We start from the raw sequence: 21,690 nt of genomic DNA on the forward strand, positions 1-21,690 counted from the left end.
ATTATTCAGTTCTCTGTACATGGGGATCTTTCCAGAAATGCTGAAGGAAGCAGTCGTCAGATAGGTAGCCTTGAACAATCCTGGTGTAAATTATGGGTTACCCCATAGGGAAATCATGCTGAGTTCTTGGAGTAGATTTTGTATCTGAGCTGAAGTCTGTCCCACAAGGACAGAGAGGTCTTAATGGTTGGAAATGATCGGGAGTTGGCCGATCCATCACTGTGGGAGAGCCACATCAAAGAGTCCACATTAGATGGGGAACACATGGGGTCATGAATGTATAACCAAGCTCTCGTACTCAATCCTGAGTTACATAACATAATTTGGCCTAGCCTAGAAGCATGGTAGTATTTTAAGAGATTGGGGATTGCGAGCCCTCCGAGACTGGAAGGTCTTTACAGTTCTGACCCACTGACCTATGGGGTTTGGCACCCTATATAAAAAGTGTGAAATAGATAATTGTAGGTCCTTGTTCAGGATCGAAAAAGGGAGAGCCCTAAACAGATGCATTATTCTGGGCAGGAGATACATCTTTACCGAGATGATATGCAATACTTGCCTCAGGATCCCTGGTCTTTTAAGGCTCTTAATTAGTCGTGGGTAGTTAAATCTGTAAAGGGTGTTGTAGCAGGGGGAATAGCCTGTCTGATAATGTCAGGATCGGGCCTAGGTCCCGCCCCCGTGACGCATATGGTGATGTCAGGAAGGAAAACACCGCAGGAACCGTCTCCAGGCTTCGCCTCCGTGACGACACGGGCAACCACCGGTGACCTCACACACTTCACTAAGGAATTTCGCAGGGTATTTGATACACCTGGACGCACAGTAACTGCCGCCTCTTCCCTTTTGAATATTTCTCAAGGTAACTGTCCTGTGGCCCGGTACACAGTCTAATTCCAGACCATAGCCGCCAAGATCGGCTGAAACGACGAGGCCTTGACTGCGGCCTTCTGGCAAGGCTTGTCCAACAGACTCAAGGACGAACTTGCGGCACAGGAACGCCCCACTGAACTGGAGGACCTCGTCGCACTTTGTATCCAGATGGACCAAAGGCTCCAGGAGAGGAGAACCGAAAGAAACTGGCGCCAACAAGGTACGCAGCCTCTTCTTACGCAATCCACAGGAGTCATTAACCTTCCTCCCCGGCTTTGGAGGAACCTATGCAGATTGGAGGTAACAGACTGTCCGCTGGCGAGAAACGGAGCAGTCGGAGCCTCTACTTTAGTAACTCTGGTAATTGCCTGTCCTCTCAAATCGGGAAACGCCAAAATCCCAGTGAGAGACGGGAGGGTCACACTGGGAACCATATCTTCTTTTCCTCCCAAAATTTCAACTAGAATCTTCTTTCCCATCACACTACTCGGGGACAACTTCAGGACCACCACATGTGTCTTCCTGTTCTCTGGGTCAGGTGGGAACTTCATTGATCAAGGGTTCGCCGAGAGAAACAAGATCCCTTTGATATACAAGGACCGTCCCATAGAAGCCATCGATGGTCGTCCCCTGCAACCCGCCTTTATATCTCTGCACACCATTCATTTTCTGTTACAGGCTGGAGAAAGTCACACTGAGAAATTCAACTGGATGCCATTCACACGGAGAAAGCACAACACTTGGGTGGGAGGACTGTTCCCTATTGAACACCTTTTTATATATGTTCCAATAAAGCCTTTTTTCAGTTCCTGAATACCTAGTTGCCCTATCTTTCTCTTCAATCCATCTGTGGATAGCATGTGAGTGCCCCGATTTCTTCTACATCTCTAGCCTTCTAAAATTCTATCTGGGGTATCAGTACCGGAATAGGTAGACCTTCAATTGCCTGACATCTACGCAGAATTTCGAGATGTATTCGACAAGGCCCAAGCCGAGGAACTGCCATCTCACCGGGCATTCGACTGTCCCATCGATCTACTGCCTGGTGCTAGTCCCCTGTATGGATGTTCCTATCCGTTGTCACCTCCAGAACCAGGGCCATGAAAGAGTACATCCAGGAGAATTTACAGAGGGGATTAATTCGTATATCTTCATCACCCACAGGTGCGGGCTTCTTCTTCGTGGAAAAAAAATGTATGGATCGCTCAGACCTGTATCGATTATTGAGGACTCAATAAGGTTACGATCAAGAGTCGGTATCCGTTAGCGCTGATTTCCGAGCTCTTCGACAGACTACAGGGGTCCACCATTTTTACCAAGTTAGATTTACAAGGAGCATACAACCTGGTAAGAATTCGTCAGGGGGATCAGTGGAAGACAGCCTTTAACACTCGGTACGGACATTATGAGTACCTTGTAATGCCTTTCGGACTTTGCCATGCACCCGCAGTGTTCGAGGACTTTGTAAATGAACATTTTTAGAGATCTCCTCGATCAATTCGTGATTGTCTATCTAGACGACATCTTGATTTTCTCCAAGACCGTACAGCAACATTCGAGACACGTTAAACAGGTGCTTCAAAGATTACGGGAAAACCACCTATTCGCCAAATTGGAAAAATGCCAGTTCCATCAGACCACAACGTCTTTTTTGGGATACATCTGACACTGGTCTTGCCATAGATCCAGCCAAAGTGAAGGCGGTGGATTGGCCTCGCCCCATGACTCTCAAAGCCATGCAACGGTTCCTGGGTTTTGCTAACTATTATCAGAGATTCATTCAAAACTTTTCATCCGTGGTAGCACCCATTACTGCGTTGACACAAAGGAGCCGATCCAGCGCTTTGGTCCCACGCAGTCATTCAGGCATTCGAGAGACTAAAGAAGCCTTTCGTGTCAGCTCCCGTACTCGTGCATCCCGATCCAGGATTGCCTTTCACACTCTAGGTGGATGCTTCTGATGTCGGGGCCGGAGTGGTATTGTCTCAAAGAAAGACTCCTCAGGCCAGACTTCATCCTTGCACTTCTTTCTCCAAAACAATTTCATCCACCGAACAGAATTACGATGTTGGCAATCGTGAACTCCAGGCCATCAAGATGGCCTTAGAAGAGTGGAGGCATTTGCTCGAAGGTATGGAAAATCCTGTCACCATATTGACAGATCACAAAAATCTATTATACATTGAAGTTGCGCGTCGCTTGGGGTCACAAGCGCGGTGGTCATTATTTTTCTCTCGATTTCAATATCATCATTTCATACCTACCTGGCTCAAAGAATATAAAAACAGATGCCCTCTCCCATCAATTTTTGGTAGAGGACAAGGCGGATGATCGTCAGGAGACCATACTTCCTTCTGCGTGTATACGCTCAGCTAACGCGTTTGACTCATTACAAGACATCACGCAAGCTCAATCTCATATTCCAGAGGGTCTCAACGTGCCAGAAGGACGTTTATTCACGGCGCCAACATGTTGTAGGAAGGTACTGGAATGGGGTAATTCGTCCAGGAGCTCCGGCCATCCAGGTACTAGGAGGATGATCGATCTTTTGGAACAGACCTTCTGGTAACCAGGGATGAGCAAATACATAAAGGACTTTGTCACTGCATGTGCTACTTGTGCCCAAAATAAGATGCCTCGTAACAGACCATCAGTGTTGCTTCAACCTCTTTCAATCCCGGATCGCCCATGGACTTCTCTCCATGGACTTCATTGTGGCGTTACCAGTGTCCAAAGGGAAGAATACCATCTTGGTGGTGGTCGACCGCTTCTCAAAACAAGCTCATTTCATTTAGCTTAAAGGTCTACCTAAAGCTCTCAAGCTATCTGAAGTCTTCATCAAATACATTTTTTGCTTGCATGGAACACCCCAAGTCATTGTGTCAGATCGTGGCTCCCAATTCATTTCTAAATTCTGGCTGGCTTTTTGCCAAGAACTAGGCATTTCCCTCCACTTCTCTTCCGACTACCATCCTCAGACAAATGGCCATGCCGATCGAACCAACCAATCCCTCGAGCAATTCATTCGATGCTTTGTCTCAGACACCCAGGACAATTGGACAGACCTCCTGCCGTGGGCTGAGTTCTCCCACAACAACCTAAGAAACTAGTCAACACAGGAATCACCTTTATTCATCAACTACGGATTCCATCCCTCAGCTCTCCCTACTACAGGCCACAGATCTGCGATACCGGCAGCGGAGAACAGGATTCAGATACTTCAGCAGTCCTCGGGAAGGATTCAGGAGAACCCCAAACTGCAGTATCCATGCAAAAGAAGCAGGCAGATCGGCATCGTCGCGATACTCCTACTTATAATCCAGGCCAAAAAATATGGCATTCTACTAAGAATATCCACCTGAAGGTCCCCACCGCAAAATTGGCACCTAGGTTCATTGGCCCGTACGTTATCACAGAAAAAGTCAATCCAGTTGTCTAAAGTTGCAAGCGTCCATGAGGATCCCTTCCGTTTTTCACATATCCCTGCTCAAACCCTTCATCCAAGATTCTCAGTTTCCTGCTTCAACGTCTCCTCTTAAGCCTCTCCTGATTGCAAAATTCTTATTGGCCTTCAATCGGTTCTGGATTCCAAAATTACCAGGGGTAGACTCAACTACCTGGTCTATTGGAGGGGCTTCAGTCCCGAGGAACGCTCATTGATTCCCCCCGACCTATTAAACACCTCTAGGTTAGTTCAGGCCTTTCATCGGAAGTACCCCCCTAAGTAATTCCTGGGACGCTCGGAGGTCGCCCATGAAGTGGGGGGGGGGGGGTACTGTCTGGATTGGGCTTAGGCCCCGCCCCTGTGATGCATCTTGCGACGTCATGAGTGATGCGCGTCAGCCACAACCTGAGTGCAGATGCCACGCTGCCAGGAAGGAAAACAAAGCAGAACATTCTCCAGGCTCTGCCTCCATGACGACGGGCAACCTACGACGCACGCCAGCTACACGCAGACGCCGCACGGACACAAGCAAACAAGGGGTTAATTCTCTCAATTATTCCTCAGCTGCTATGCACTCCGCCCCTGCCTATCAGTGGACAGCCTATGTCTGATTGCTCATTACCCTGCAGCTGTATGCTGTCCTGCAGTCGTTACCTTGCACCTGTGTGCTGCCTTTCCATTGGCTGCCTGCCCTTTAAATACTCAGCCAGCCCTCCTACAACTGGCTGAGCATAAACTCTGTTCTTGTGACTTGTGCTTACCTCTAGCTTCTTGCTGTCCTGCCTTTGCCTTGTCTTGCTCCCTGTATTTTGACCTCAGCTTACACCCGGACTCCTGCCTTCTCTGACCCCTGGACCACGGCTACGGACACGACTATTCTACATTCTGGACCCCGGCACCGTACAACGACAATCCGATCTCTCCACTCCTAGACCAAGGCAAGTACCTCAACCAATCTGACTTCTCCTACCCTGACCCAGCTACACGACTACCACTCTGCATTCTGGACGCGGCTGCTCGGTTGTAGGTCGGGGGCTACAAACATCTCCACCTCAGCCTTGCGGTCCCGCCTTGTCCCGCCTTGTTTGTGGTGAGCACTCATTACAGATATCTATGCATGGGAAACGTATCTGTAGCTGCTGACTCCAGTAGAGCAATAGTTAAACCGTGCAAGCAGATTTAATTGGCAAGGTCACAGCTGTATCGTTAGCCCTTTGAAAAGGACAGCATAGCTCACTATGGACTGTCCCTGCAGCTGTCCTGCGACCTAAGGCCTGGTCTAAACTGAAACTGCTACTAAAGGTCTGTTTTACCCCCTAAACGAATGTCACTAATACTAGGGGATCAATGGTGTGAAATCTCCCTTGTCCTTTAAAAGGGTTGCAGGAACTTTATATGACAAAAGGTGCATTCCTCCTATGGATTGATTATTTTTTTTTTAAATTCTGCCTTATGCTGCTTTAAAGCTGGTTTTATTTTGTGAATTTCATCCTGGGTTAACCAAATAAAAGTATTCTTTGTACCCTTATCGGATACCTGAAATATCTGGGCTTGCACTAATTTGTGTTGCTAGGGGTTCAATGGTACAAAGCAAAGAGGAGGGGGGAGAGCAGGCACCCCTGTCTTGTGCCATTCACAATCCTATTGACTCCGAAAGAAGTGACAAGAATAAATGACTGTTGTACTACAAAAGTTCCTGGCGCCCATTATTCCACACCCTTCTTACCTCATCGCCCAGCCTTCTGAATCAAGGTAACCATTGCGGATTAGACATATAATATATCCCAATGTAATCTCCCTAGAAGCCGGGCAGGAAGAGTTACACAGGTTTGCCCTGGCTTTTCAGACATGCACACGAAGACTCTGATTATTCTGTAAAATGTGAGATAAACACCCGAGTCTACACAAGATGTCTTCCTGTAATTCCAAGAAACCTTCCTAGATCAGGGGTGGCCAACTGGAGTCCTCAAGGGCCCCCAGCAGCCAAGGTTTTAAGGATATTCCTGCTTCAGCACAGGTGGCTAAATCAGTGGCTCAGTCATTGACTGAAGTAGGAATATCCTGTAAACCTGACCTGTTGGTGGCCCTTTACTGGAGTTGGCAAGTCCTGACATAGATAAGCTGCGGCAACTGACGTGGGCTTTTCAACAAACTGAATATATTTTTAGGATCAACGTTTGGGTCTCTTACTTGCATCTTTTCCTTTGAGGGCACAGCTGAATGTGGAGTCCACTGGGGATTTTACAAAGTACTTAAAGGAGCAGTTCCGCCTAGTCTGTCTTTATTTATTTTTTGTACAGATAGGAAGCAGGAGGTCCCCGGAGCTTAACCGTGTTAAATTCCACTGCCGGGTGTAGCTGACTGCAGGACAGGATACAGACCCGCAGGCAGAGGTAGGGAGTAGGTACACCGACCATGGCGTGGGATCTGAAGCCTGGGATGCAGGACAAGACGGGTCTGTTTCCGGGGAAGATGCAGGCACAGGCAAGGGGAAGGCTCAGGACTAAGGAACAAACAAGCACTGAGGAACCAGACTGAAACATGGCAGGAGGTACTGGACTGGAACATGGCAGGAGGTACTGGACTGGAACAAGGCAGCGGGTACTGGACTAGAACAAGGCAGGGGGTACTGAACTGGAACAAGGGAGGAGGTAATCCGGTCCAGGCACGTGTCAAGACAAACAGGATCAAAGGTAGAGCAAGACATAGAGTACTTTGCACGAGCAACGTCCGGTAGCAACTGCCTGCTATTTAAAGGCCAGTGGCAGCTGCTGGCAATAAGAGTCAGAGTGAGGCTTACTTCCTGTCAGGGGTGTAAGGGGAAGATTTTTCAGGAAGTAAGATGGCCACGCTTGCTTCAGTGGGGATGAAGTCATTTCCTGTCGGCAACTGAGGGCAGGATTTGCCAGGAAGCAAGATGGTCCCAATTTGCTTCTGTGAGGATGATGTCACTTCATGGCAGCAGCAATCTTGGGTATCGAACAGATCCCTAATACCGGGACCGCCAGCTTCCCGAGATACATACCAGTGAAGGTTCCGCCGGTACAGTCCACTCCAGGGAAAACAAAAGGGAGGATTAAATCTCCTGCATCACGTGGGCAAATAGGAAGCCCCGTTATCTGTTGTGGCTTCCCATTGGTCCGCGAGATGCATGGGTTTTAAACCTCCATGAAATACCGGCAGCACCTTCTCCTGTAATATCAGCAGAGAGTACTCAGAGCTGAAATAAATGCGGTTTAGCTCCGGAGACCCTATGCTCCCCACCTTTTTTTAAAAATGGGGGTGGGGGGAGCTGGAACGGCTCCTTTAATAGACCAATTAAAGCTTGCATAGTTGATGTGATATACATTGAGTTACAAGTGATTTCTTGGCATATTTATAAACGTGGTTATGTTCAAGTAAAAATACTTTTTTAAATGTTTCAAGTTGCGCAGCAATCCATTGTATGCCCATCTAGTAGCGAGGGTGTTAAATGTATCCCATTTGTGTGATGTCACTGTGCTGGGAGCCGGACCTATCACAAACCCCCAGATTTGTTTACACAGATTTCTGGGTCATGAAGGCCCCTCTAACTTCGCCTTTGGACCCCAATCGCAACACGAGACAAAAATTGGTCCTTGACACATTGATACTAAAATGGGCAAAATGAAAATGATCCTACTTACTAGTAGGTTCATTTGAAAAATGCTGCCTTAGTACACAGACTCCGAAATATTTTCATTAAAGATGATTGTGTTTATTTAAGGAAGCCATTTATATAGTTTAGTTTTTTTTTTTTTTTTTTTCAAAATATATTTTTGTGAGGCAAGTGGAATGGGCCATTTACATGAGTTTCTGAACACAGATTTGAGCTACGAAATTGGAAAGCAGCAGACACAAAGGAACCTGGACAAAGTACTACTTTATAAAGGATGGCGTTCGGGTGAGATAGATGTCAGAAATTTACACCCATCCTAGGATTCTGTAATTGAGTGAAATTACATGATAGACAACTATTGCACCCTTCCCCTTTAGAAAGAGCTGTTCTTAACGCACATTATTTGATGATGGCCATCTACTACAGAGCTAAAAGGTTATACTTGTCAGTGGCTGATATTTAAAAATCTGCATGTATTGTTAAAAAAATGTGTTCTTTTTGAATACACATCAAAACAGTGATACAGCAATGGAACAATTAAAACACAGTGGCTTGCCTGCCTTTATGAGTTGATCAGAAACTGAAAATGTTTATAGCTGTGTGAGACCTCCAGGAGTGGTAAAGGAAGCCACAAAACCTCCGGCACAGCAGAGCCACATGCGAGGGATTATGGGAAAAGACAGGATTACAGGGGCACCATCTGTCACTGTTAGATTGTCACGGCATCAGTGGTTAAAAGGAGGAAGGAACACAGAGAGAGAGAGTGGTTTCACCTTCACAACAGACTGTGTGCCCCCATATGCTGACAAGCCTTAGTTTAGACACACATAATGCATATCTATCCAAATATCTAATCATTATAATACAAAGCTGCTCACAATAGTGGTTCATCATTCACCCTCAAGAAAAATCTAATAACATTTCTGAAGTACCTGGTGATAACATATTTTGGACATTCAAAATCACATAATCTGTGCCAGAGACACGCAGAGTATCAGTCTTTGTAGGATACAACTGCTTTTAATGGAAAAATATGTTTTTATTGATGACACATTCGAATAAAATGTTAAGAAAGACAGGTTGAGGTGCTTTAAAACATGTATTGGTATTGTGCCTGATTCAAAAATAAAAAAAATAAACTTTGTAACCATTGAAGCAAAGCTATTTGGACCGTATTTAAAAAAAAGTTTGTACATTAATGTTTAAGGCTGTAATATAACAGAACGATAGCCCCTATCGCAGCATCCAGAACTGTAAAGTCGCGCTTATAGTCCTTGTGATGTCGCCGTTATAGCAGTGATTTTTGCTTATAGTGTTAGAGACGAGACGGCGACCGGGGGGGCATGGACATGAGTGGTTCGCCCTCTTTGGCTGAACCGCTCATGTGGCCGCTGACATCACGCTGCGGCCACTGAAAAAAATAAATTTTCATTGACTTTCAGTGATCACGACCAAGCCAACGCTCCGTCGCATCGCTCCTACTATAGGCGCACGCTATGGATTCCATACATTTGTTTTGACACAACGAAAAAGACTGAACAAGTATGGTTTGTTTGGAAGGGTTGTTTTCTCACGATCCAGGGGGAGCATGGGGGATACAAACACACGGAAAAAAAAAACAATCTAAGAGCAGATGTAACAAATATAAATGGATAATCCCTGTTGAATCTTGGCCCCGATGTACAGCCTACTCACAAGAAGGTAACGATATTCAAGCAGAGGTAACAAAGGGTAGACTGTGGACATCGATAATGCAGAGCAGCTCCCAAGCAAATAGAGAGGCACTCGATGATAAACCTATAACACCCCTATAAATTGTTTGAACCATATGATCTGTGCTATGTGCGTACTTTTCTTTCTTGCTGAGGTCGCATTCCCCAAGTGACGGAGCTGCTCTGCATTATCGATGTCCACAGTCTACCCTTTATTACCTCTGCTTGAATATCGTTACCTTCTTGTGAGTAGGCTGTACATCGGGGCCAAGATTCACCAGGGATTATCCATTTTTATTTGTTACATCTGCACTTAGATTTTTTTTTTTTTTCCGTGTGTTTGTATCCCCCATGCTCCCCATGGATCGTGAGAAAACAGTTCTACATTTTGGGGACGAGTGAAGACAACCCCACCGGAGGGTAGAAGCAGGGGGTAACACCTTTTATATTGAATTTGTACTTGTTAATATTTGCACCATTTTCACTATTTGATTAGGATTAGTAAGCACTGTTTAGGGTGTTAGCGCCTTTATATTCACCATATATTGCACATTGTTTGGAAGGGTTGCCAGCTGAAAAGCCTCTTCTCTCTAAAAAGAACATGGCAACACCGCTTAGGTTTGCAAAATTGCATCTGAATGAACCACAAGACTTCTGGAACAATGTCCTTTGGACAGACGAGACCAAAGTGGAGATGTTAGGCCATAATGTACAGCGCCACGTTTGGCAAAACCAAACACAGCATATCAGCACAAACACCTCATACTCACTGTCAAGCACGGTGGTGATGGGGTGATGATTTGAGCTTGTTTTGCAGCCACAGGACCTGGGAACCTTGCAGTCATTGAGTCGACCATGAACTCCTCTGTATACCAAAGTATTCTAGAGTCAAATGTGAGGCCATCTGTCCGACAGCTAAAGCTTGGCCGAAATTGGGTCATGCAACATGACAATGATCCCAAGCACAACAGCAAATCTACAACAGAATGGCTGAAAAAGAAAAGAATCAAGGTGTTTAATGGCCCAGTCAAAGTCCAGACCTCAACCCGATTGAAATGCTGTGGCTGGACCCTAAGAGAGCTGTGCATAAACAAATGCCCACAAACCTCAATGAACTGAAGCAACGTTGTAAAGAAATGTAGTTGGTGGGTGGTCACAGCAACAGGAACTCAGCCGGATACATGAATGAATAAAAAACAGCTTTATTGCACTGTAGTGCTGCACATCACATCACGGAGAACACCTCTGACGCGTTTCGTTACGTTCAGGAACTTTATCAAACGAACGGAACGAAACGCGTCAGAGGTGTTCTCCGTGATGTGATGTGCAGCACTACAGTGCAATAAAGCTGTTTTTTATTCATTCATGTATCCGGCTGAGTTCCTGTTGCTGTGACCACCCACCAACTACATTTCACGTTACTGCGACTACCGGTGTGGAGCACGCAAGCTACTACGCAGAGCTGGGAGCTGACCTTCAAGATTCCCCTCCTGATGAGCACACTGCAATTATCCCCTACGCCTGCCTAAGGAGATACAAGACCACTGAGACGCAGTGCTTTCTCCACAATCATCCGCAGCATAGCTGTCGGCCCTCGGGGATGACGTCACACGCCAGCGCGACGCCCGAGGAGATGAGACCAGCCAGGCACAGGCATTGAAGAGACCGGGTTGGGTAAGGGCAGCAGGCGTTTCCAGCGTGAGTACACGAGAGGGGTAGCCTGTGGTTGCCTCTTTTCTTGTCTCGGATTTCCCCTGTGTACTAGCCCCCCACCCAGGTTGTATTTCATACCGTTACCTGTCAGAGCCTGGCTGTTGTTCCCCTCTACACAGGATTTTCAGGCCTGCCTAGTAGCCGTCAATTTCTTCATACATGCATCAGAGACTGTCTACACACCATAAAAACCAGTCCTATTGTGGACATTTGGAGCACCGGACACTTGGGGTTCATTCTCCCACATACCACAAACGTTGTAAAGAAGAGTGGGCCAAAATTCCTCCACAACGATGTGAGAGACTGATAGTCATACAGAAAATGATTACTTCAAGTTATTGCTACTAAAGGTGGTTCTACAAGCTATTAAATCATAAGGTATACTTAGTTTTTCACACATGGCTTCTCCATTTTGGCTTTATTTTTGTTAAATCATGACATGGTGTAGTATGTAATGTGTTGTTGTTCATCTGAGGTTGTATTTACCTAATATAAAGACCTGCTAAGGAACAGATGATTGTTATTATGTCCTGATATGTAAGTAAAACCATAGAATTCCTAGAGGGTGTACTTTCTTTTTCACACCACTGTATATATATGTATATACCTCTCCTGATGAAATCACTTTATGTGAAGAAACGCGTAGAGAAGAGCGTTTTTTAGCTGCTGTCACACCGGGATATACATTTTGACTCTATCCTCACTGCCCACCTCATTACGGACTGCCTTTGGGAGTGCAGAGAGACTTCTCTGATCAGCCCCTGCATCGCGGGGTCACGGACTGCAGACCTCATATCCGGATACACTAACATTGTGGAGGACTTCCGGGTCACATTGTGGTGAGCTTTTTCCTGTATCCCCTGCTGGATGTCAGTTCAGCAGAGCTGAGAAAACCCAGACAGAGAGAGGGCGCGCCATCCAAGGCACAACGTGGGCGGTTGGCGAATGAGTATACTCATTATATGCATTTATTTATCCTGTGTTTGTGAGTTCGCATTTGTTGGTTTTATTCATATTCATTTTTATTAAATTGTATTTTTTCATGCTGCACTAGGATCGGGCGCTTTCTTTTCTTGTTGTTCATATATATATATATATATATATATATATATATATATATATATATATATATATGTATGAATCGGAACCTCCTGACAGGTGAAAAATGCCTTCCAAATTTAGAAAAATGTTGCTCACAAGAAGTTCTCGACCTCAAGAACCAGGAAGCGACAAAGCACAGCAAGGCACCCAGCTAAGGCCTCGGCCATGTTACTTGCTTGCTGGCGGAAGCGCGCTGAGGCGCGCTCCCGCTCAGCACTGAGCCCCTACAGCCGCAATTAGAGCGGCTTTAGTAGGGGCTCACCTGCGCTTCCGCGCGCTTGCGGAAGCGCAGGTCTTGGGGGAATTTAAAATTCCCCCGCTTGCCGGCGAGACAGGCCGGTCACGTGAGCGGTTCGCCCAATGAGGGCGAACCAGCTCCGTGACGTCACTGGCCCGCCCCCGGCCAGTGACGCGCCCGCCCCCGGACCGCCCCCTGACGGCTGCTGAGAGCGCTTGCGGTAAGCAACCGCAAGGCCAGGGAAAGCACCCGCTTTCCCTGCGCCTCAGCGCGCCTCAGCACGCCAGCAGGGACCGTGGACTCGGCCTAAGTGCAGCATATACCTGTGTGCAGGAAAAGGTAAAGGCAACACATACATCTTAAAACCAGGATCAATAAGCAAAAAGACAAAGAAACAAAAAAAAAAACTCTGGCCCCAGAGCCACAATCGCCAGATAGATCTGAAAGAGTTAATACACCACCGATATCCCAAGAACAGGAAAGGACTTCGGCGGAGGCCATAGAGGTGCTGAAGCTGATCTCCCCTCTCTTCGAGGAAAAAATATCGGAGCTTAAAAATGTAATACAGGAGACGCTGGCACAGCTGGGCTCGCACGGGCAAAGACTGGAAGGATTGGAGAGCAGAACCATGGTTTGTGAGACAGAAGTACAGCAGCTGCAAAGCAAGCTAGAGGCACAATCTAAAACCATAGTATCTATACAGGAAAAACTGGATGACCTAGAAAATAGAAGCCGTAGAAACAACCTGCGCATAATAGGGATTCCAGAAACTGTGAGGGGGACAGGTCTGACCCAGATGCTATCTAAATGGCTGCCCCAGGAGCTGGAAATGCCAGGCCCAGCAGAAGATCTGAAGATTGAGAGAGCTCACAGACTAGGACCAGAAAAAAACCAAGACAAAGCCAGACCAAGACCGGTCATCATGAGGTTCCTAAACTACACAGACAGAGCAAACAAAGGAAAAGGTCCGATCTGCCCTACAAAGGCGGCAAACTACTAATCTTTCAAGACTTCTCGGCCCAGGTATCACAAAAAAGGAGAGAGTTTTCCCCACTATGCAAAGAGCTATATCAGAAAGGGAAACAATTCGCATTAATCTACCCGGCCAAACTGAGAGTCACGGAAGGCTCCAAGACCTTTCTATTTGAGTCACCAGAAAGAGCGCATGCGCACTTTAAAGAGGGACCATATTCACCACCAAACGATTCATGAACAAAACAAAAGGCAATCTTGGCAAACCTAGGCCACCAAAAGTCAACTAAGTCAGCCTGGTTGATGAGAACCCACAGGAATTGACACACAAAGCCCACAGACACAGCCTGTTGCTGCTTGTTAAGCTGGACCAGATACGACATGAGAGGAAAAGTCCACCAAAAACTCAACCAAAATCAAATCTTCTTCCTACTCCAAAACACCAAAAACCTGGAGGGGGTTGCTCGCTGGGACGGCTCATCTCCAATGGAAAGCAAACAAAACAAAGATTATAACCCCACAGAAGGAATTGGATAGATGCAGCCTCAAAACGAAGCTAAAGTAGAAACCGAGGATTCCCAAATCCGGATAGACAACCTCAAGATGGTCTCCTGGAATGTCGGGGGCCTGAATTCACCAGCAAAAAAAAGGAAGATACTCTCCCACATCAAAAGATCCAAAGCGCGGGTGACGCTCCTCCAAGAGACACACCTCCTGAAGGAAGATACTAAAAGCTCCATGGATCCAAGAAATAATCGTGGCACCATACATTGGAAAGCAAAGAGGAACTGCAATACTAATAAACAAAAATGTTAACTACACCATCCATAAAACTCTAAAAGATCCGGGAGGCAGATATCTCATGGTCGACAACATCATAGAAGACTTGAGACTGTTGTTGGTTAATGTATATGCTCCGAACTTGCCTAACCATTTGTTTTTCACAAATCTCTACCAAAGAATTTTGGAGTGTGACGCAGAGACCGTGGTTGTAGGAGGCGACTTCAATGTAGTAGAAGACTTGACAGATCAGGAAACAAAAGGGTACCGCACCACCCACATGCACAATGGGGGACTTTAAAATCCTTTAGGGAGAACCTAACACTGGTTGACCCCTGGAGAATTTTAAACCCGCTAGAAAAAGATTTCACGTTTTTTTCACACGCACACATTATGTTCTCAAAAATAGACCGTTTCCTAATCTCAACCAGCTTAATGCAGAGAATAAACTCGGCTAAAATAGAAAATATAATAATTTCAGACCATGCACCAATATGGATCAACTTAAGACTCAGTAAACCCAAAAATATCTCACGAAGCTGGCGCATGCCCACGTATCTAGCTGACTCAAGAGTTCAAAGCGTATCTACAAAACTAGTGGTCCAATTATTCCAATTATGAGACGGACAACCAGCAGCATATTGTAGAACCCATTCTGTACTGGGAAGCATCCAAAGCAGTACTTAGAGGCCATATAATTGCTTACAGCATTAGGAAAAAGAAAACCCTAAACACCAAACTGAACAACCTAAACACACAGCTAACACAGGCATTCCAAATATACAAGGCAGATAACACGGAACAAAATAAGAAGCAGTATTTAGAAACCAAAGAGTTGTACGAGGCACTGCTGACTGAAAGAGCACAAATCCAACTTATGTATCAAAAAAATAGCTATTTTAGATGGGGCAATAAACTGGGGAAATTGTTGGCCAATCTAACAAAAGAAACCAAAAGTACTAATCAAATAGTGTCCATTAGCACCAAGGAGGGTGACAGAAAAACAAACGCCAAATAAATTTGTGCAACATTCCTGAATTACTATCAACTCTACACAACAATCCTAGATGAAATATAATTAGGAGGAAAAGTTATACAAGAAGGAAACCTTCCTCAGATCTCCCAAGCAAATAGAGAGGCACTCGATAAACCTATAACACCCCTAGAAGTACAGGAACTATCAACACACTTAAAAGTAACAAATTACCAGGACCAGATGGCCTTTGCGCAGAATACTACAAATTATTAAACCCCGAAATAGCAATATCACTAACCAACCTATACAACCATATAAGGGAGTTGAAACAAATGCCGCAAAATTTTAATCTAGCAAAAATAATTGTCATCCCAAAACCAGGCAGAAATCTGGAACAACCATCGTCATACAGACCCATTTCCCTGTTAAACCAAGATTTTAAAATTCTAACAAAAATTTACACAAACCGCCTAAAAAATATACTCCCCAATATTATATCCCCAGAGCAAACAGGTTTTGTCCCCAGGAGACAGTCAGTTACGAGTATAAGATCTGCTGTGGCCGCTCTGGTGGGAGCAGGACAGTCCAAAGGCAACAACATAATGGTAAATCTCGAGGCTGAAAAGGCATTTGACAAAATTACATGGGCACACATTACCAGGACTCTCCAGGCACAAAACTTTGGGGAGAATTTTACAATATTAATCCAAATTATATACAATTCCCCCAAAGCCTATATCACAGCTAATGCACTGAACTCCGAACTTTTCACCTTAAAACAGGGAACAAGGCAGGGCTGTCCCCTATCCCCAATGTTATTTGATATAGCACTAGACTCCTTCATACGACTCCTAAAACAGATAGAGGAATTCAAGGTCATTCAAATAGGTGACAAATAACAAAAAATCGCAGCATTTGCAGACGATATTCTCCTTTTCATTTCAAATCCTCAAAAGGCAATACCCGCTATTATAGAAGCAATACAAATGTATGGCAAAGTCTCGGGTTTAACCATCAGCTATGAAAAATCAGAGGCACTAGCTCTAGACTGCAATCAAAACATAGAGTGGAAGGACCCCTTCCCATTTAAATGGGCAAAGAAACACATCAAATTTCTGGGGGTATTCATCCTGAGTGATATCCATCAATTATATAATATTAATGTTAGACCACTGATAGATAACATCACACAAACGCTCCGAAAATGGCAAAACTTAAGCGTAACATTTCTGGGGAGATGCCATCTGGTGAAGATGACAATCTTCCCAAAAATCCTAGCTGTTGCCAATTATAATAAGAGACAAAGACAAAAAAGCTCTAAACAAAGTATTTCAAATTTTTATAAGGAAAAACAAAAAGCCCAGAATTAGTATGGCAAAACTACAGCAACATAAAAGAAATGGAGGTGTAAACCTCCCCTCACTTAAAATGTACAACTTGGCCGCTCTCTTGAGATATGCGGGAGACTAGATAAACCATGCAAACTACTTCACAATATATGAAATTGACCAACAAATGTGCCCAGATATAAACTGGGCATATTTGTTACACATGCCTTCTCACGAGGTCCCAAAAGCCATAAAAGACAACCCATTATTATTCAGCACATATAAAGCGTGGTATAGAGCCAGGAAAAGACTCTCTTTACAAAGGAACAAGTTGCTATTTCTACCGTTCACTAAGTACCTGCGGTTTCAGGAAGGGAAGGCAAATTACCCTTTTGAGGCCTGGGAAAAGAAGGGAATCCTTGGAATAGGGCAGCTCCTGCATAAACTAAATCACATAATTTACTCATTCCAGGAACTGAAAGATACATACGCACTACCTAACACACAATTCTTCACATATTTACAGGCCAGGCATTATGCATTGACATCACTAAACGATTTACCAACAGTAGATAGAGACAATCAACTTGATGCTCTCTTCCATAGGGCAAAATATGGGAAAATCTCAATATCAAATTTTTATCAATGTCTGAAGAAAACATTACATTTTGATAACCACACACCGGGAATTGGAGCTTGGTGAACAGACTGCCCAAATCTAAATATGGAGACTATCATGAGACAGTTTGGGAAATCGTTGAAAATCATCCCATCCACAGTATACCAAGAAATGCACTACAACATTTTACATAGGACATATACTACACCCAAATTCAGATACAAAGCAAAACTACCACTGGACAGTAAATGTACAAAGTGCACAGCCCCAGAGGCAGATCTTATGCACTGCCTATGGAACTGCCCAGTGGTCCAAGAGTTCTGGTCACGAATAGGCAAGTACTGCAAAGATTCCCTGAATGCAACAATCCATATAGATCCTGAATATGCGATTTTTAATATCATAAACCTAAACGCTGAAGGGGCAGCAGGTTACCAAAATGACAACGGCAAACTCAAACAAATTATAGCTATGGCCGCAAGGAAAGTGATGTTACAACAATGGATACATAACACTCCCCCATCTCTGCAGCTGTGAAGAGAAAACATGTTTGGAATATTCACATTAGACTGGGTAGAAGCCACGACGGACAAAGAAAAAAAAGCGGAACGATTCCTCCAAATCTGGGAAAGCTTCATTGCCGCACAGTCGGACGAGACAAAGACAAAAATCGAAGAAAACTTTAAATACACAACATGGTATGCAACACGGACACTAACCAGGAATCCCCCAATAAGATTCTGAACACTACACCATTTAAAAAAACAAAAAAACAAGAGACCTGGGGGGTAGAAAGTTCCCTAACAGGACTACGGACCATAAGACTAGTGAAATAAATACTTCAAGATATCAGACAGAGGTGCATGGGTTGCACAGGAGAGGTGAAGAGAGTATTAACATACTGTAGGATTGAAGAGTCCTTATATGAACGACTTAGTTAGTCTGACAGAGGTCCAAAACAGATGAAGCAAAGGCTGGGGTATACTACCAAGAGGGAAGAAGTTGAAGGTAAAATGAAATAACGGATTGACATAGTACAGCTAAATGTTTACAAGTTGAGTGGAAGGTTCAAGTGTTACTGTAACAGGGGAGTTATCCCTGTTCAGGTAATGTGCCTCTAATCCAGCAGTGTCGTGGTTAACTGCTGGTAGTCAATTAACAAACACCACCTGCCTGATTAGATTGTTTAGAAAAGCCTGTCTTTTGAGACAGGAAGTGAGACTCCTTAGCTCACACCTGAACTGAACTTGGAGACAGAGCAGAGATTGTCCTTGACTCTCACAACTTGTCTTGAGCCCTGCCAGAAGAAACAGCAGAGCTGCTTCCAAGACAAAGGGGACAAGATTCTAACCTGGAGCCTGATATTTCCTGTGCACACAAGGGTGCGGTTCCAAGAGAGCAGAGAAGCTTCCCCTACAGCAGCCCAGCTAACAGATAAGACTTTCATTTACAAGACTTTTTATATCTGTTCATTTCATGCTATATGTTTGGGGCTGGGAGACATGCTTATCTAAAGGGAGTGGTGGATTGCATAGTATTTCACTAGAAATACTCCCAAGTGAATAGAAGCTTTGCTTACCCCTTGTTTGGATGGTTTCCTGATGTTAAGGAAACAGGCGCAATAAAAGCCTTATTTAATTTCACTATAACCAGACTTCCTTGCATACCTCTGTGAGCGTCCGCCTACAGTTACCATATTAAAAATAAAAAGGAAATAATGCAAAACGAATATTGTACGGAACATAAAGAGATACCTGTATAAGAATCTGCTACATTATGCATGTTAAAAATATACTGTATGTACAAGTATGCAGAATTTCCAATAAAAAAGATTTTACAAAAAAAAAAAAAAAGAACCAGGAAACGTACACGGAGGTAGAAGAAAATGACAGCTCATTACGTCTCCGAAGTACAATCGAATCAACTCACAGAAGAAATGCGCACCCCTGATCTAGATAGAGCACACAGATCCCTGAGACCGAAACGTCGGCCGGGAGAGAGCCTCTGAGATTGTGACGATTCAGGGGATTCCTTCTCCATCCTTTCCCTCTGTCCCATCTCCTGCCAAACCCTCTACCCTTTCCCACTCCTGTCCCGTTCCGTCTACCTCTCTCCCACTACCTCAGCGCATGCCCCGCAGGTCTTGCGCGCCCGCGCGGTCCCCGAGCCCCTGCAGTGTCGCTCCCCGTTCCCTTACCCCTCCTGTGCCCGCGGCCAGCACCTTACCTTCCCTGGCTGCTCCGTCCGCTCCTCTACCTTCCTCCAGCGGGGTGCCCGCGGCGCGGAACTCTGCGCTCCTGGTGACGCGGCCTGGGCGCCCACCCCCTCAGCACACGGAGGGCACACGCTCCTCTGGGCTCTGTCGCCCTTCTGCTCCCCCCTCTCTGTCCCTGCGGTCCATCTCTCTGTCACAGCCTGTGTGCGCGCACCCTCATCTTACAGAGGGTGCGCGCACACGCTCCTCTTACCTAGCCTGTCACGATCCTGACTCCTCCTCCCAATCCCTACAGGTCATTCCCCTGACTGCCCCTTCTGTCTCCTCCTCTTCTCTCCCTGACCTATCTCTGTTGTCTCCCACTTCTCTCTCTGCTCCTCCCCTCTCTCCTATTGGTGTGCCTTCCTTTATAATCCCTGTCTGTCCTCTTCTTCCTCGCTCTGCATAGTTCCTGTTTCCCTGTGTGCTGACCTATGCTGTGCTCCCTCTGTGTCTCTGCTGTATCCTGCTCCTGTGTTTACCTTGGATTCCCCTGGCTTATGACCCCTGCTTGTCCTGGACTACTCTGCTCTCTGGTATCCCTTTGAACCCTGCTTGAACTCTACCTCGCTTACCTCTGGCATCCTTGGACCTGGCTTTGTACCCTGACGACTCTACCCTCTGGACCCCTGGACATTGGCACACGGACACGACCATTCTTACTCTTATACCAACTGGCGTTGCAAGTATAACTAACAACTCTCTCTACAGGCCCAGCAACGCTATACCACACTCCGGGCTCGCTCCCACTGCTGTGGGTGTGTGGTGTAATACCATTCCCACCTCAGTACTGGGGTCTTGCCAGGTCTGCGGGCATACAGGCGTGACAGAGATGTAATCCTAAAATGTCATAATTACAAAATGAAAACCGGATCTATTAAAAGCTGCAAGACTGGATAAGTCTTTAGTATTTGAAGACAGCTCGCTTCGGATATTCTCAGACCTCTCCCCAACAACTGTAGCTCGCCGGAGGGATCTTAAGACAATAACCGGAAAGCTAAGAGAGAGGAACGTAAAGTATAAATTGGAATTCCCAATGTCATCTGGTGGTACAGCTCAACGACAAACAACACCACGTCAAGTCTGTATCGGAAAGTGAGGTCCTCTTGGAGAAGCTAGACTTGCAGCATCACTCACCAAGTGGCTCTCCTCCGAGAGCAATGCACCAGCCTCTTCACAAGGTCGAGACTTAAGTTGTGACGAGTTAGCACCGGTGGAGGCCCCAGCAGCTCAGCAAATAAACAGGTATAACTTGGTAAGAGATGTTACTCTCATGGACACTACAAAATGTTATTGGGAACATTCACTCTGTTTTAGAAGACTGTCTTGTCTGTTAGTGCTCACATCCTGCACCTCAATCATTAGTCACAGAAAAAATCTACAAGTGTGTTAGACCGGCACTCAAAAAATAAGATCAACAAGTAAATTTATGCAAAAGTGAAAAGTTTAATCTAAAATCAAATAATTAAATAAAAAAATAGCATTATAGAAAAAAGGTAAATTGACACACAGTTCCTACAGCAAAATAGCATTGCAACGCTGGCATTTCAAGACCCCTGGCTCTTCAGGCTTAGTACGCTAGTAAATACTGGAAGGTTTAAATAGACTGCCTGTCCACACTTAATCATTTCCCTGTATGTGTTTTCTCTCGCCAATGACCAGCTTTGGCTACACATGACATCATGTACATGAAGGATTTTGGGGTCCACGGTGCAGATACTTCTTCCTCGAGAGGAATTAAAGTATCATTAATAGTTTTTTCATTTCCCTGCTTTGGTTGTGAGTTAAATGTGTATATATACACTTTATTCGGTCAGTATAAGCCTTTATCTGATGTATGCGCTATTGGTTACATGCACTTTTCCCCGGTCTCCCTGATCCCAAAGGAGAGGCACCCTGGGATTTAATTGTTGCATCCCTCATGATTCATTGTTAATACAAAATATAGTAGCCATTAAATAAAGTAAAAAACTAACCAAAAAAAGGCGCCTTTCATGTGTGCTTTGAGATGCCAAGGCTCCTGCTAATCTATGTAAACTGCT

Source organism: Ascaphus truei, chromosome 3, assembly GCF_040206685.1.
Source record: "Ascaphus truei isolate aAscTru1 chromosome 3, aAscTru1.hap1, whole genome shotgun sequence".
NCBI lineage: Eukaryota > Metazoa > Chordata > Amphibia > Anura > Ascaphidae > Ascaphus > Ascaphus truei.